The sequence below is a fragment of the Hyperolius riggenbachi genome, chromosome 3 (genome assembly GCF_040937935.1).
Source record: "Hyperolius riggenbachi isolate aHypRig1 chromosome 3, aHypRig1.pri, whole genome shotgun sequence".
NCBI classification, from domain to species: domain Eukaryota; kingdom Metazoa; phylum Chordata; class Amphibia; order Anura; family Hyperoliidae; genus Hyperolius; species Hyperolius riggenbachi.
Window position 1 is genome coordinate 56,520,062 of NC_090648.1, and position 16,208 is coordinate 56,536,269.

General features: G+C 42.2%; 1 pseudogene; it reads left to right on the forward strand.

Moving 5' to 3' along the window:
- Positions 1–16,208, forward strand: part of LOC137562109 (zinc finger protein 208-like) — a 250,675-nt pseudogene that overhangs the window by 2,010 nt on the left and 232,457 nt on the right.

A 16,208-nucleotide genomic window follows, 5' to 3' on the forward strand; every position in this document is an offset into this window, starting at 1 on the left:
GGAAGAGCACTGACAAGTGAAAATTGCTCTGGTCCGTTAGGGTAAAAACCCTTGGGAGTGAACCGGTTAATTAACATAGTTACAGTAACTATGTTAGCAGCCACTAGTGAAGTATCGCATTCACAATACTTCACAGGACCACCCGCATTTAAGGTTACGCGCTGTAACATCCTTACCTTCCAGCGGCAGGTCCAGCTGCAGAAACACCCTTTGCTTTTACACATAGAAATGATAATATATTTGATAACGTAAAATCTGTACATACAAACAAGATAATATGACAAAAACTATAACGTTTCCATCTTCTAAAATCATAACATACTTCAAAAACTTTAATGTTCTAATGTTGTTAATGATATTTATCGGGTGCCCTTTTTCTGCTTTAAAAAGAAAAAGGAAGAGGCGCTCTGAGTCCTTCACACAGCAGTAGTTTATACCGACAAGACAGGTCTCACCTGTTTAAGATGCGGCCGGCACAGCGTACAAAGCCCGGATACACCTTGTCCCACTTAGCCGAGCCGGGGACTGAGCACAGAAGCGGGGAGGAAGTGACGTCACTCGTTCCAGGAAGTCGCAGATCTGTTGCCCAGTAACGCTGGAACGCTCTGTACAGAGCTACTAACACAGCATGACAATAGGCAAATGGGCTGGGGATCTCTCAGTGAGGATAGAGAGTTAGCACATGGGCTGTAAAAGTATACATTTTTATTTTTATTTTTATATTTTTTTCTGCTTTTACCATATTAACGATAATTGCATTAGAGTCTACTGGCGGCGCCCTTTTCGTCCACTAGCTGCCGGTGCCCTTTTTTCTGCTACCTTTTCCCCTGGAGAAGTCAACTATTTGCTTGATAGTCTGTGACACCTGTAAGGCTATTTGGAATCCACTCTGCCCTCTCTATCTCCCACTTCCAACCACAGAAACATGAGAGGCCATTGCTCAAGATTAAAATTAAGATTCCAAACTGCCTGGGGGCTATATGTTGTGAACATATTTGTGTTGTGTAATCATGTTCCCTGGCAGTGGAAATAGACATTTCATTTACCAGAAATTTTGATTTGTATTTCTGCTGTCAGTTGCGGATGTCGACTATAAGTTTATTTATGTAGATATGTAATACTATGAGGGCAGCAGTGACTCCTACCTTTTTGGCCATTCCACATTCTTTGAAGACACGGAAAACCAACAGCTCAACATTTCACCTACAAAAGCCTGGCATGGTACTCCTGGTCCAGATCAATATATTACGTTTGTGGCAGATGAATACATCATGAGGATCTACTGCTCCTGTAACCTCACAGTGATGAAAACACTGTAAGCTATATCAGCATATGAGCAAGTTACAAATAAGTTAACCAGTTCGGCCTATCTGGACGAGCTTCCTTGTCCAGATAGGCACTGCTGCTTCTGCCGCATGGTGCGCGCGATACAAGAAGACCTGGGTATCTTCAGTAGGAAGATACTCACGCCGCTGTAACGCAACATGGAAGTCTGCTTTGCCAGGAGATGATAAACTGTATCTATCTGTATTTCTGTTACTTGAATAAATAACGTAAACCTTGAAGAAGCCTGAGGAAGTCTATCTCCTGCTTGCTGGGTGGAGAGTCAAGTGATCTCCCAGTCTGTGAGACGTAACTGTAAGAAGTTACTGGTGTCGAAGCAAGGTGATATAAGAACAGTTTATAACAGTGGCGCTGAAACCCTTCCCTGCCTAGCAAAACAGGCAGACAGGGGCCGGGGGCCGAAGAAGAAGTTTTCAAGATATTCCACAGCAAAACAAGCGGAATAGACGCGGACTGTAAAGCTTATCAAGCTGAGACTGATAAGTGGTGTGGGGAGTGTGCATTGCGTGAGCCAAGCGAGCACACGGGCTGCAATTCGAGGAAACCAGCGGCGAAACTCGTAGATGTTAAACTTTGACTGTAAGTGCATGCAGTCATAGCCTAAACCGGATCGCAGGTGAATGAAAGGCTCCGAGGCCGGCTGGCAGCTGCCGCTGGAGATCGATCCGCTGAGCCAGTGTGGGTACACAGAGATGACGCTCAGTAGTTCCAGGGATCCACTCAGTTTCGTGGAGTTGCCACAAGCTGGTCGAATTGGCAGGCGTACGAAGTCCTCTCAGGCAAGTTTGATTTACGTTGTTATATGGCGTTATCTGTGTTGTATTTGGTGTTATAACAAGGAGAGGATAATGTGGTCATATGTACATTCTGTGTTAATTGCAGCGTGGAGGCTGCGTGCTTTATTTTTTGTTTTGTTCCTTCTTCTATGTTGGTTTTGTTTTTCTTTCTCCCCGTCCAGAGACTGGGAGTGATGCCAGCTGTGTTTTAGCCTAGCAGAGAGCGCCCCGCGGAAGAGATAGGGGGGGGGGGGCGGCTGTCGAGCAGGTGGAGGGGGGAGAGAGGGGAGAGAAGAAAGAGAGAGATAGCTGAGTAGACAGGAGAGGGGAGTTGAGACAGTTGTAAAACTTAGAAGTACGTTTTTTCTTCGGTGAGCTGGCGTTTTTCCAGAGCCGATCAGCGTGTTTTTTTTCCTCTCTGTCCGTAGTGGATAGCGTAGTGAGAGGTGCAAGCTTATCTAGTTCCAGTCAGGGCCGCTGAAAGTTCTAAATGTAGATATAGGTTTAATGTTGTAGTCATGTCAGACTGATAAATGTGCGTCTCAGAAGTATTAGCTGTTATTATGGTTTAGAGTTACGTTGTGCGCTTGAGTAGTTCTGGGTTATGGCGGAGATATGCTGCAGATGATTTGTGAGGAGAGGTTTCTACGTTCCTGGGTGATGCTAAGATGTAAAAATTTAGCATTGCAGCTGTGACGCGGTTTGTCTCAAGTTTGGCAAGCATCCCAGAGAGTATAGGTAGCGGAAGGCTGACTCTCGGTAAAATGTATCGATGCTGTGTGTAACTATGCATAAAAATGTTTGTTCTGTTTGAGTTTGTTTTTTTTCCTAAGGTATAGGAACGAGAGGCTGCTATGGGAGCAGCCATCTCAGCTGGCAGTCCAGGACTCAAAATGGCGGCAGTGGAGAGAGCCCGCCCCCAAGAGTCATGGCCCCCACACGTCATGGCAGGGGGGAGGAGGGGCTGGGGGATCCACGTCACATCAGGCTGTGCTCGCGGCTCTGGGCAGAGCAGCTGTAAGGGAGGGGAGTAGAAATACAGAGACATGCTACTGTGTGTCTCGGTTCTCGAAGTATTTCCCCAGAGTTTTTCCCTGAGTCCATGGAAAGGAATGCCAGGATACGTGCACCAAGCTATTACTGTAAGATTAGCAGGAGCATGGATAGGAAAAGTGTCCCAGCTAGGTGCAGGGACACACGTAGCAGTGCAGGTCAGGAAAGTGTCTGTACTGAGTTGCTTACGGGATTATTCCTGTAAGTGGGGCACCTTAATGGGTGGTGCAGCATGAGTTCCCAATAGAGTATAGGGGGGGACAGTGCATCAGGGGGGTGCCGGAGTTGGAAAAAAGGGAGTTAACCAATCCGGGTTTCCGTCGCCGCTGCTGCAGAGCGGTAACGTTTTTTTCCGGTTTTTGTCGTGAACAGGGCCAGAGCTTGACTGAGAGGTCTATGCTGGGCTGGGGCTGTTTTTTTTGTGCGGTTTTTTTCGTCCACTGATTGGTCAAATATGTTTTTTCCAGCTCCTATCAATTGTAGCACAAAGAACAAAAACTGACCGCAGTTCATGGGGCAATTATACATATGATAGAATTGCCATGTACAGAGTGACAGTGTATCAGTACGCTGTTTGCCATGTGACTACCTACCATGTGGGCATTCAGGGATCTGCATACAGGCATGTGACGCTGGTATGCTTAGCCCTGCACCCTGTGCAGTTTAAGTGCAAAGTGCTCCTTCCTACAGGGAGGCAGCCGTTTTTTTTGGTAGTCTAGGTAGTGGCACGGCAAACATTGATCAGAGGGTACAACACACAGAACTTCTAGCAGAGCTGGTATCGCGATGAAGTTCTAGATAAGTTTATGCGAAAATGAGTAAGAGCATTGCAGGCGCACCTGCAAAGCAGCATCAGATGTGGCATCCGTAATCTGTGCATGCGACGGCCGCGCATGGACAGATAGGGGGGGGGATGTGGAGTGAGCTGCAATGAGGTGAGAGCTTCCAGAGGTGAAGTCCGCGGGAGCATATTTTAAACAGGTAAGTACTGAGGATAGTACTGAGGTAGGGGGGTGAAGTTTAACTCCAATCTACCAATAAGAGTAAACAGAGTTCATGAGAACCATAAAGCAACGAGATCAATTACGGTATATATTGATCAATTTAAAGTGTAAAGAGTACAAGCCGCAGGGCGAATCCCAAATCATTAATAAGAATTGATTTGTTTGTATTTTGATTTCAGGAGTTGGGCAATATGGACTCGAGACAGCTGCAGTGCTGGCAGCAAAGCTGGAGATGTCAGTCGGATAAGCGAAAGGTTCCAGATGCCAATCTTAGTTTGGAGAAACACGAGATTCCTGAAATTGGAAAGAGACTAAAAACCGAGGTTCCTGAGATCGGAAAACGTCTAAAAAAAAACTGACTGAGCAAAGCATAGTGCAAATTGCCAATGTTTTTCTTTCCCAAGGTGGTGCTTTTATAATGAAGAGTACCGTGCTGATGGTGATCCTAGGTTGCCATTCCGTCCTAGGAGAACGAAGAGAGGACATTCTCATGTATAATAAGGGGTTAATGAGAATGCAAGGCCGAAGCATGTTAATGTTGGGTGACAAAGGTACTAATCCTTTCACACCTCCCTCCGCTTGGCACAGATGACCCATGCAGGGACGGAGGAAAAGAGCACTTGTGCCAGGAGAAAATAAATTTCAGGGCACAAGGGGGGTGAAAGGTCTGAAGGGTCAGGTGTGCGGGCAGTGGAAATTGAATGGCAGTATAAATCTGCTATTGAGTACCACACTCCCAGAATCGACGCACCGATCCAAAGGTTTGTTAAAAGGTACATTGCAGTACAATGGGTACGTGCAAAAGGTGGAGTGTGTGATTCAGGTGTACCTTGTCTTGGTTATGCAGAGTGAGATGGTTCCAGATTGGAGAGGAACGAGTAGGAGGCATCAATTCTCCTGCCGAAGAGACGCGGGGGACAACATCACACTCTGGAACTACCAACAGAGAATGCCTCTGAAACAACTATACACACGTAAAGGCTGGAAAGCCGAGGGTGGGTGGTTCTCGAAACAAGAAGTAAAAATCGAGATTAAGCCACATTTCCAGGTGACAAAGAGGGTGGGGAGAGTGGTCCCGGGGGAGGGAAAGCCAACACAGGGAACCCCATCCACACTACACGGGTCACAACAGGGGACGATATTACACAGTCCATATGCAGCCGCTTATCCTCATGCTAGGTGGGTAAGTGAAGAGGTACTCTTAATTGAAAGATTGCAGAGAGTACAGTCTTCCCGACCTCAGGTACATATTGTGCCTCAGGACGTAAGGGGGGAAGAGGTCCAATCAGGACAGTTGGGGGCATATTTTGTCAGGGAGATGCTTAAAGATCCTGGCCAACTGAGATTGGACAAGGGGAGGTATAGCGATTTTTCTGGAGAAGGATCTTTTGCATGGCAGCTTCGAGATGTTTGGGTGAACAAAGGGAAATGGTGCAACATTCCTTTAGGCACCGCCACTTCCTGAGTTCCCACCTCAACCCGTGTCTCACACCAGGACCTGAGAGGTCAATCTTTTTTGGTGCTAGACGGGGAGGTGAAGCAAGTAGAGTTGTCCTCATGCTGGCAATTATTGCAGAAGTACCTGCGTTGGCCGGGGCAAGTCAAATTTAGTGAAGAAGCCTGCAGGCTCAAGAACGCAGAATGCGAAGATACCATTCAAAAGATCCACCCTGAAGCCCAACCGATAGTTCCGGTGGCTGAAGGAAAGGTTTGGTTTTTTAACATAAGGTCTAATGATACATTGAAGGTATATTCTCATAATTGTTCCGATAAGGGAGATTTTCCAAGGGGAACATATTGTGGGAGCGGAGATCCCATATGGATCCAGTCATCCAGGTTGGATGACGTTGTTTCTCAAATTGTTAAGAGAACTCTAAAGTGCAAAGTTTCACGGGTAGTTCCCATCCTGAAAGAGAACACGACATGGGACAAAGGGGAACAGGGTTTGATCCAAGACGACCACATTTTGTTACAAAGGTTAAACAAACAGTACACTAAGTTAGAGGTAAGATTTCACCATGATACAGGTGATCTTAACGAGGTAGAACACAAAAATGAGCAGGTGAGTGCCAGTCTGACCTGGTGGACAAAGGTTCCGGTGATGTTCCAGGGACACTCGGACTGGGCCTCTGCAGTTCCAAAGTTCTTTCTACACCCACTGGTCGTCTGGATGGGGATGACAACTTTAGGCATCATTATCCAGGTGAGGTTGCGTGTTAAAATTACGTACAACAAATTAACCTGGTCCAGAGATTGGTGCCTCATAAACAATCTCCTGAACCGATATTTTCAAATTAAGGGATATACAGGGTTACGGGTATAGGTTTAGTAGTACCTGTGATGGAGCTGATTGTATAAAGGCGTTCTTTTAGAAGGCACCTGGCACTGCTCCCTTGAGTAACAACCAAACGAGTTTCACTTTTCTGTGGTCATGCAAGTTTGTGAGTGATACGCAAGTGACGCAAATGCTGAGCATGTGGTATAGAGGGATTTAGAAGTAGGGCCTCCCCAGAGAGCCTGGTTACAGGAAGACCAAGAGGTCGTGCTCTCTCTCTTCGAGGGGTAACCACCGAGAGCAGAGAAGTTGTGTGAGCACGAACATCGAAAAGTGAAACATAAAAGAAAGAAACCAGGTACTGGGAGGTTCAGACGCTGGGATCTGCGGGTCAAGCCGTTTTAGGGGGGATTGTTAGAATTTAAGTAGGCCTCAGTTACTTGGCCTGAGTTTTATGTAAAAGGCTTGTCCGCAGTGTATGCCTTTAAAATCAATAGAGGTTTTGTGATGCAGGCAGAGGCATCTCAGGGTCTGCGTGTAGCAGAGGATACACGCAGATACTGAGAACATGTTCCTAAAAGAAGGCCATCGGCCTACTCTGACCTCCACGTACACCACAGGAACAGTAAACATCGACCATATTTACTAAACATCTACATTCCTGCATTTAGGTCAAATGCCTCATTGATTATTAATCAAGTAGGTGGGTATGATGACACCATGAGTGGGTCCACCAATAATCTGATCTAGGGGGTGGCGAAGATGATGTCATATTTAACTCTTTCCTAGTCGGTATTAAACCCGGAGGGAGCGATGGAGAGAGCATTCTGCTTCTTCCTTCCGCACTAGCTCGCAAGGCCGACTGGGACCTCTAAGTATGCTCTTCCTTTCTGTAATCTGATATAATGTCTGCTGTACATAGGTAGTCTAGATGTAACATAGAGTAGATACAAGAAGACCTGGGTATCTTCAGTAGGAAGATACTCACGCCGCTGTAACGCAACATGGAAGTCTGCTTTGCCAGGAGATGATAAACTGTATCTATCTGTATTTCTGTTACTTGAATAAATAACGTAAACCTTGAAGAAGCCTGAGGAAGTCTATCTCCTGCTTGCTGGGTGGAGAGTCAAGTGATCTCCCAGTCTGTGAGACGTAACTGTAAGAAGTTACTGGTGTCGAAGCAAGGTGATATAAGAACAGTTTATAACAGTGATCAGGCGCGCTCCCGTGCGCGCACCCGCCGCTAGCCCCCCGACCAGTGAATGGGAATATAATTCCCATTCACCGATCTATCTTCCCCGCAGAAAAACCGACGCTTTCTAGTGAGAGAGCGCAGTGTTTCTGCCCCCCAGGAAACTTCTCCATGTACTTTAGTTCCTGGATGCGAGATCATTCGCATCCGGGACTTTTTTTACTGTGGCCATCTTGTGGCCAAATAGTAAACTGCACCCACATACATTTTTAATAAAACAATTCTTTTATTTTACAATTAAAATTAGGAGTTTCCCTCCCACACCAAAAATTACCCACATACATATTTTATTAAAAATAAATAAAAAAAAAAAACAATAAAAAAAAAACAACATAAATAGTTACCCAAGGGTCTGAACGTTTTAAATATGCATGTCAAGAGAGTATGTTATTATATTATTTAAAATTATAAGCTTATAAATAGTGATGGACGCAAATTGAAAAAAAATGCACCTTTATTTCTAAATGAAATATCGGCACCATAAATTGTGATAGGGACATCGTTTAAATGGTGTAATAACCGGGACAAATGGGCAAATAAAATACATGAGTTTTAATTACGGTAGCTTATATTAATTTCAAACTATAATGGCCAAAAACTGAGAAATAATGAATTTTTTTCATTTCTTTCTTAATCTTCCTGTTAAAATGGATTTAGAAAAAAATAATTCTTAGCAAAATGTAGTACCCAAAGAAAGCCTAATTAGTGGTGGAAAAAACAAGATATAGATCAATTCATTGTGATAAGTAGCAATAAAGTTATAGGCGAATGAATGGGAGGTGATCGCTGCTCAGATGCATGATATTTTCGACACTGCGGTGCTGAACCGGTTAATTCAAGTTTGGAGGTCAGGGATCACGGTATTAATATCGAGGTGTGGGATAACTGTATGAGATGATTCCAAGCACATATTTCATATATTATCCAATTCAGTCAATTGAGCTCTAGACTGAGATGTACGTTTATAAAGGGGTAGCTGGCATTTACCACATTAATCCAATTACATAATGTAACGAGTAGGGAAGCCTGTTTCCATTTTGACTCTCTTGATTACAATAGTATGATCCTAATAAGCACCGTTTTATACCATAGGCAATATCTCCCAGCATGCCAAGCATGCAGACTTTAAAGGGTACCCGAGGTGACATGTGACATGATGAGATAAACATGTGTATGTACAGTGCAAAACAAATTAACAACAAGGCTGTTTTAGTTTCTTTTATTTTGCTGCCTGGGGGCTAGTTCACAGTGCTCAGTTGTGTTCCAGAATAATTCTGTCAGCTCACTGCCCATGCAATTCTATGAGGCTGTTCACAGAACTGCGTTGTAACGGATCATGTTATTCTGATTTTAGAGATTTATACCAAAGCCCCCATACATGTTTGAATCACCACATGTGCAGGTTATGCTAAGGAGAACTCTGGAAACAAGAGGGGGAAAAAGATTTTTTTCAAAAAGATCTTGTAGTTTCTGAGAATATCAATTTTGAATACTTCAAAACAAAAAAATGTTTTTTTGAAGTCAGCAAAACACCATTTTGCAGCAGAATTAAGAATGTCATTTCTCTGGGGCTTGCCATACTTAGTATAGCAAGTTCAGGGCTGGGAATGGGATAGACATGTGTGGCCCTGTCTGTCTGTCATCCATCGGGTATCGAGATGATATGGCACTGGATCATTTCTGAGGATACTGTCATGTGAATAATGAAAGGAAAGTTATGGTTAATTAAGATCATTAAAGGACTTTTTCATGGTTGTCTGTTTACTTCATTTTAAGTCTTTGTGAAAATGTTCAGAGTGTGGGAAATATTTTGACGATACAGGAAACCTTGTCAAACATAAGAAAACTCACACTGGTGGGAAACCATATTCATGTGCTGAGTGGGGGAAATGTTTCCCAACTTGTTACACATGAGAGATCTCACACAACTGAGAATCCCTTTTTATGTGCTGAGTGTGGGAAATGTTTTGCTCACAAATCAGAGCTTGTTTCACATGGGGGCTTTCACACTGGGAATACACCCTATTCATGTTCTGAGTGTGGGAAATTTCTTGGGCACAAATCACTGATGGTCAGACATGAGACATCTCACACTGGTGAGAAGCACTATTCATGCGGTGAGTGTGAGAAATATTTTGTACAGAAATCAATTCTTGTTACATATGAGAGGTCAGGGCCGGCTCACACTTGTTGCTAATGTATCCCTACGGGATCATTCTCACTGCAGTATTTGCAATTTGCATCAATCCCAAACATGCTGCATGCAGCACTTTGGGGGATGATTGAGATGTGAATCACATTCTGTTTCACATACGACGTAAATTACAGCAAAATTGCAATGCAAAATAGCAATCATGTTTGTAATCGCGATTTGGGTTCAGAGTATGAACTAACCCTCACACACTGGTGAGAGGCCCTATTCATGTGCTGAGTGTGGGAAATGTTTTAGTCAGGAACAAAACCGTATAGTACATGGAAGATCTCACACTGGCAAGAAGACAAATTCATGTTCTGAGAGTGGGAAATGTTTTGGGAGCAAATCAAACTTTGTCATGCATAAGAAGTCTCACACTGGTGAAAAGCCCTATTCATGTTCTGAGTGTGGGAAATGTTTTGCCCAGAAATCAGACCTTGTCACACATGAGAGATCAGACATTGGTGAGAGTCCCTATCCATGAGCTGAGTGTGGGAAATGCAGTGTTTCAATTTGCGGTCAGAGTGTGAACTAGCCCTCTCACACTGGTGAGAATCACTATTCATGTGCTGAGTGGCGGAAATGATTTGCACAGAAATCAGGTCTTGTCACACATAAAAAGTCACACACTGGTGAGAAGCCCTATTCATGCACGGAGTGTGGGTAATGTTTTAGTCATAAATAAAAACTTGTCATACATGAAAGATCTCACAAGAAGACAAATTCATGTTCTGAGTGTGGGAAATGTTTTGTAAGAAAATCAAACCTTGTCATACATAAGAAATATCACACTGGTGAAAAGCCCTATCCATGTTCTGAGTGTGGGAAATGTTTTGTCCAGAAATCAGACCTTATCACACATGAGAGACCACACACTGGTTAGAGGCCCTATCCATGAGCTGAGTGTGGGAAATGCTGTACAAAACATTTCCCACACACAGCACATGAAGGTGGTTTCTCACCAATGTGAGTTCTCTCATGTTTGACAAGATTTTCTTTATCACCAAAATATTTCCCACACTCATTTCCACAAAGACTTAAAATGAAATAAAAAGGCAACCACAAAAAAGTCCTTTACCCGTTTTCACCTTTTGGACGTAGTTGCTACGTCCAAAAGGCTGCTACTATGCTGCTGTGTGCTCCCGTGCTGCTCCCGTTAGCCCGGAGATCAATGAATGGGAACGCAGTTCCCATTCATTGATCTAAGTCCCCATTAAAAAGACTGACGGCTTCATTCAGAAGATCGCTTACAGGACTAAAAAAAAAAAAAATTGACTGTGGCAATCTTGTGGCCAAATAGTAAAACTACATCTACATACATTTTTTTTTATTAAAAAAAAATCACATTTAAAATTAACTGTTTACCCCCCACACACACAAAAAAATTACAATAAAAAAAATAGTTACATAAGGGTCTGAACTTTTTTTTTAATATGCATGAGAAGAGGGTATATTACTATTATTAAAAAATAAAAAGTGGTTTATGCATAAACTATTAAACATCCTTCTAAAATAGTGTAAAAAGTTTTTTTTAAAAAATGAATGGTTTCATCAATACAACATGTAATGTAAAACAGTGACGTATGAAGGTCTGTGAGGCTAATCCACTTGTTAGGGGTGTTTTTTTTTTTACTTTCATTTACAATCATAACTGCTGCCTACATAGTTTTCAGTGGTATAACCCCCTTCTAGCAGGAATAGCCCTAACAGCTATAACAGCTGAGCTCTTCTGAGCTGCTGAATATGTGTTTAGATTGTTGCTAGGCAACCAGACCCAGTGCAGAGACTTGTTTTGTGAAAAGAATCATAAGCTGCTGGGAGAATCAGTCCCATCTACACCATATGATTCTATTCAATTTCATTCGATTCAATTTCATTCGATTCATTGATTTGATTCAATCTGACATGTCCGATTCATGATTCGATTCAATTTGAATCAAATTAAATCGAATCATGAATCAGACATGTCAGATTGAATCAAATCATATCAATGAATCAAATCAAATTGAATCTAATCTGACAGAGAATCATATGGTGTAGATGGGACTGATTCTCTCAGGAGCTTATTACTCTTTTCACAAATGAGTCTTTGCACCGGGGTCTGGTTGCCTAGCAACAATGTAAACACATATTGTGAAGCTCAGCAGAGCTCAGCGGTTAGGGCTATAACAGCGATTCCTGCTGCTAGAATTGGGTTATACCACTAAAAACTACGTAGGAAACAGTTATGGTTGTGAAAAGAAAGTTAAAAAAAACACCCCTAACAAATGGATTAGCCTCCCAGCTGTCATCCGTCATTATTTACAATACATGTTGTATTGATGAAACCATTCTTTTTTTTTTAAAACGTTGTACACTATTTTAGAAGGATGTTTAATAGTTTATGCATAAACCACTTTTTATTTTTTTCCTCATTCGCGAAAGAACCCCTTTAATAGCATCTACAGCTTCTGCAGCAATGTAGACTTGACATGATTTGTGAATTGCTCCTCCTACCTGCTGCCAGATGTCCTGTGAAGCTGTTGTGTACTTAACCATTCCAATGCTGGGCATTGATGCAATACAGCAGATGTATTAGTTACCTCAGCAACAACAATCTCTCTCACACACTGCACTGTCTAAGAAACCTTCCAAATTCCTCCTATTTTACCCCAGTTTAACCTCCTTGCCGGTCTAAAAAATCCGGCAAGGAGGCAGCGCCGCACATTTTTTTTTTTTTTAAATCATGTAGCGAGCCTTCGGCAATCAGAGTATGCAGGGAATCCCGTTGAGAACGGGATTTCCTGCAGGGCTTCCCCGGTCGCCATGGCGACGGGACGGGATGACGTCACCGCCGTCATGGACGTCGGGACGTCATAGGGAATCCCGATCCGCCCCTCAACGCTGCCTGGCACTGATTGGCCAGGCAGCGCAGGGCTCTGGGGCGGGGGGGAGCAACTCAGCGTGGCGGATTGCGGCGGATCGGCGGTGAGCGGCGGCGATCGGAAGTTACAAGCAGCTAGCAAAGTGCTAGCTGCTTGTAACAAAAAAAAAATTATGCAAATCGGCCCAGCGGGGCCTGAGATATCCTCCTGCGTAGGTTACCCCGAGCTGAGCTCGGGATAACCGGCAAGGAGGTTAAGAAGGAAACTGCACTATTGTGATTTCTTTAATGTCTGAGACAGTTCTGCATGGATTTCTAAAAACCTACCAATATTTTGTCTCAGACACTCGTGATCAATGTCCCCTGTGGACTTTTAATCTAATTTGCATTGTTTGTTTGAGGTAGGTGAGGTTCTACAACATAGAAATGCAATTGATTTCAGGTATTTCCCACAGAGAGTGGTTTTCTTCTCAGCCTATTTATCTCAGTTTATGCTAAATGCTACCATGAGTTGTTGCAAGTGTCTGTTTTATACAAAAATAAATAAATTCCCAAATCAGCAGACATTCTGCACACATAGTTACATGTAGACTGGCAGCAGAGTTTAACAATCAATGTTATTTTATACTATACTGCCAAAAAAAGTCCCTGAAAAAAACTGTACAGTTTCATGTTCCTGCGGTTAAATCTATTTTTTTTTTAAGACTTGTATGATTTACTATTTTGAATCTTAATTCATTATAACAAAAAAGAGCAGTTTAATAGCCTGATAAGTTATCTAACTACTTCATAATGACACTTCATATAGTACTATGGAGTAAAAACTGATTCAAATGCAGGAATAACCTTAAAGAAAAGCTGCATGGATATTCCAGGCAATACAACATGCACTGTATTATCACTTGCATTTGCAGTTATATTCACATCAGTCTGGGTCTTACTATCCAGTGTCCCATCAGCAGCAATTCTCTTCTAAGATGAATGTATGAGAACGAATAACTGTATTTTATATTTCTTTTAGAAAGTGAATAAAAATAAAGATACCATTTAAGATACACATATTCATGTAAGATTCTTAGTAAGATAATATTTTGGGGAAAGTGCTTTTCCAAATCTGTGAATTTAGTACTAAACATATTAATCCACACTTGGAGAACAAAGAAACTGCCAATCCTCTACAGACCTATGCATTGTAATTACATCTATTGTTATGCTAGTGAAGAATCTCCATCTTGGATCAGCTCTATTCATGTGCCTTTAGTTTCTTTTGTGGAATGCTAATGAAGTTATCACCTGTCTGGTACAGCTGGGTTGATATAAAGAGGTCTAGAAACTGTGCTTTAATACTACTGTAAATACCCTTTTTTGATAACAATGAAACCTTTTTTAGCCAATCAAAATCCACCTCATACTAGTGTATGGAGGAGATGTGAGTATAAGATGGGCCAAACATCAGTCACTCAGGTAGAAAGATCACAGAGAGACAACAGGAATAAGGAGTCCAATACTAAGTCCTGCAAGGTAACTATGTCCTTTCTGATTTCCTCAGCTAAAATCTGGTTCTAATTGCATTTTTGTTCTCTTTTTGTTGTGGTGTTTTTCTTTCTGTAATGTGTGTTTTTAAGTGAAATATAAGTTATATTTATGAGTTTGATATTAGGTACTTTAGGGTAGGGAGGAGGCGCTCTATAAGAATGTTGAAAAATGTAAAACAATTTAATAAAAATAGATAAACTTACCTCAAATGAGAGACACCAATCAGTGAAATAGAAGTTTATTCATGCACATGGCACGCTAGATGATCCATTTCAAAGGTGTTGTCCTGATTACTAATGTCAATAGTAGACTTGTCTGCAGACAAGTCTGCAAGGCTGGGACAGATGCTCCTACTCTCTACTGACTTGTTTCCATACATTTTTGTTGACTTTAGAAATAGGGAAGACATCACTGAAACAGTGAAGATAGTATGGGCTTGGTTCACTAAGACAAATAGCATGCCTTATCCAAGTTAACACACCTTACCAGAGATAACAGTCCTTATCAAAAGTAACACGCCTAATCAGAATAGCATGTAATTAGACAAAAAACGAAAGGGCAAGCACCATCAACCACTCTATAAATAACAAGTATTATAATGAGAGTGTGCAGAAGGGAACTAAAACACAATGAACATCACAAAAAGAACAGTAGTTCCCTAAATCACCGCACCACTCGAATATTCAATAAACTCATCATCTTTATTCAAAAAGTCATTAAAAACACTTAAAAACATAAGATGGCCGCCATGCAATAACAATATAAGTCAATAGTAAATAAATAATGATCAATATATGAAAAAAGCTCCACAATATGCAAGGGTATCAGACAGAAAAAACGCCAATCAGTAGTAAGTATCCACAATCAAACAGATGATCTCATGGATAATATGTAGGTAAGAGCAGCAGAAAAGTGGTAACAAGTAACAAACAACATACTTAAGGCGAGTGTGCTAGGAAAGATGAATAAACAAAGTGCCAATGTGCATAGAGCAGCTCAGAGAAGCTGCTAGTAGAAAAAGTGCAGCGAGAACAAAGTGACAGGTGCAGGAGGACAGCAACGTCAGCGCTGAGGAAGGCTGGTGCTTACCGGGCAGAAATGGTGTGGAGCATGTAGGGCATGGCGTGCCAAACACCGCCGTCGCGATTCGCCGCCACTAAGGTACGGCGGCTTCCACTGGGCTAAGGATCTGAAGTGTCATCGGCATTTAAAGAGAAGGACCTAGGTGGGCGGGCCTAGAGATAAACCTATCAACTTGTAGTGTGCACGGCCGCGCACAAACAGGGAAGACTCTGCAGCGCTGATCAGCGCTACATCACTTCCCCTTCCTAAACCTAAGAACTCTGGGAAATGTAGTTGCCGAGTAAAATTAAAAAAAGAGGAGAATAAAAAAGAATGAATACGGCTAGTGAAGCCAAGATAAACAGATCAACAAGAAAGGCTCATGGATAAGTTATCAAAAGGTGTATACAATAACACCACCTTATACTTAAAAATAAAACAAAACTATTAATCATCAATAGTACTATTGGATAACGTGGATAAAGGTCGCCATCATGTGGACAAAAGCTATGACTACAACATTATTTCCACAATATTTTAAACAGGCATTTAGTTCAATATGAGGCCAAATTCTTCTGGAAAAGAGACCGAAAACCGATGAAGGAGGATGCATAATCTTCAACAATTCTTTCCTCAAGAAGTAGATCCCAGCAATATGCAGTACAGGTTCCTAGGCACCCGAAAACTACAAACAGTTCTAGGAGAGGATAGAAAAATATAGAAAAATGAATATAACTTATTATATATAAGCATCCGTATCGACCAAACCGATTCGTTCGGCCGGCGAGAGCAACTCCCATTAAACCCGTCTATAAAACCAAGGTGAAGCACAAAAATACGCAAGACGTG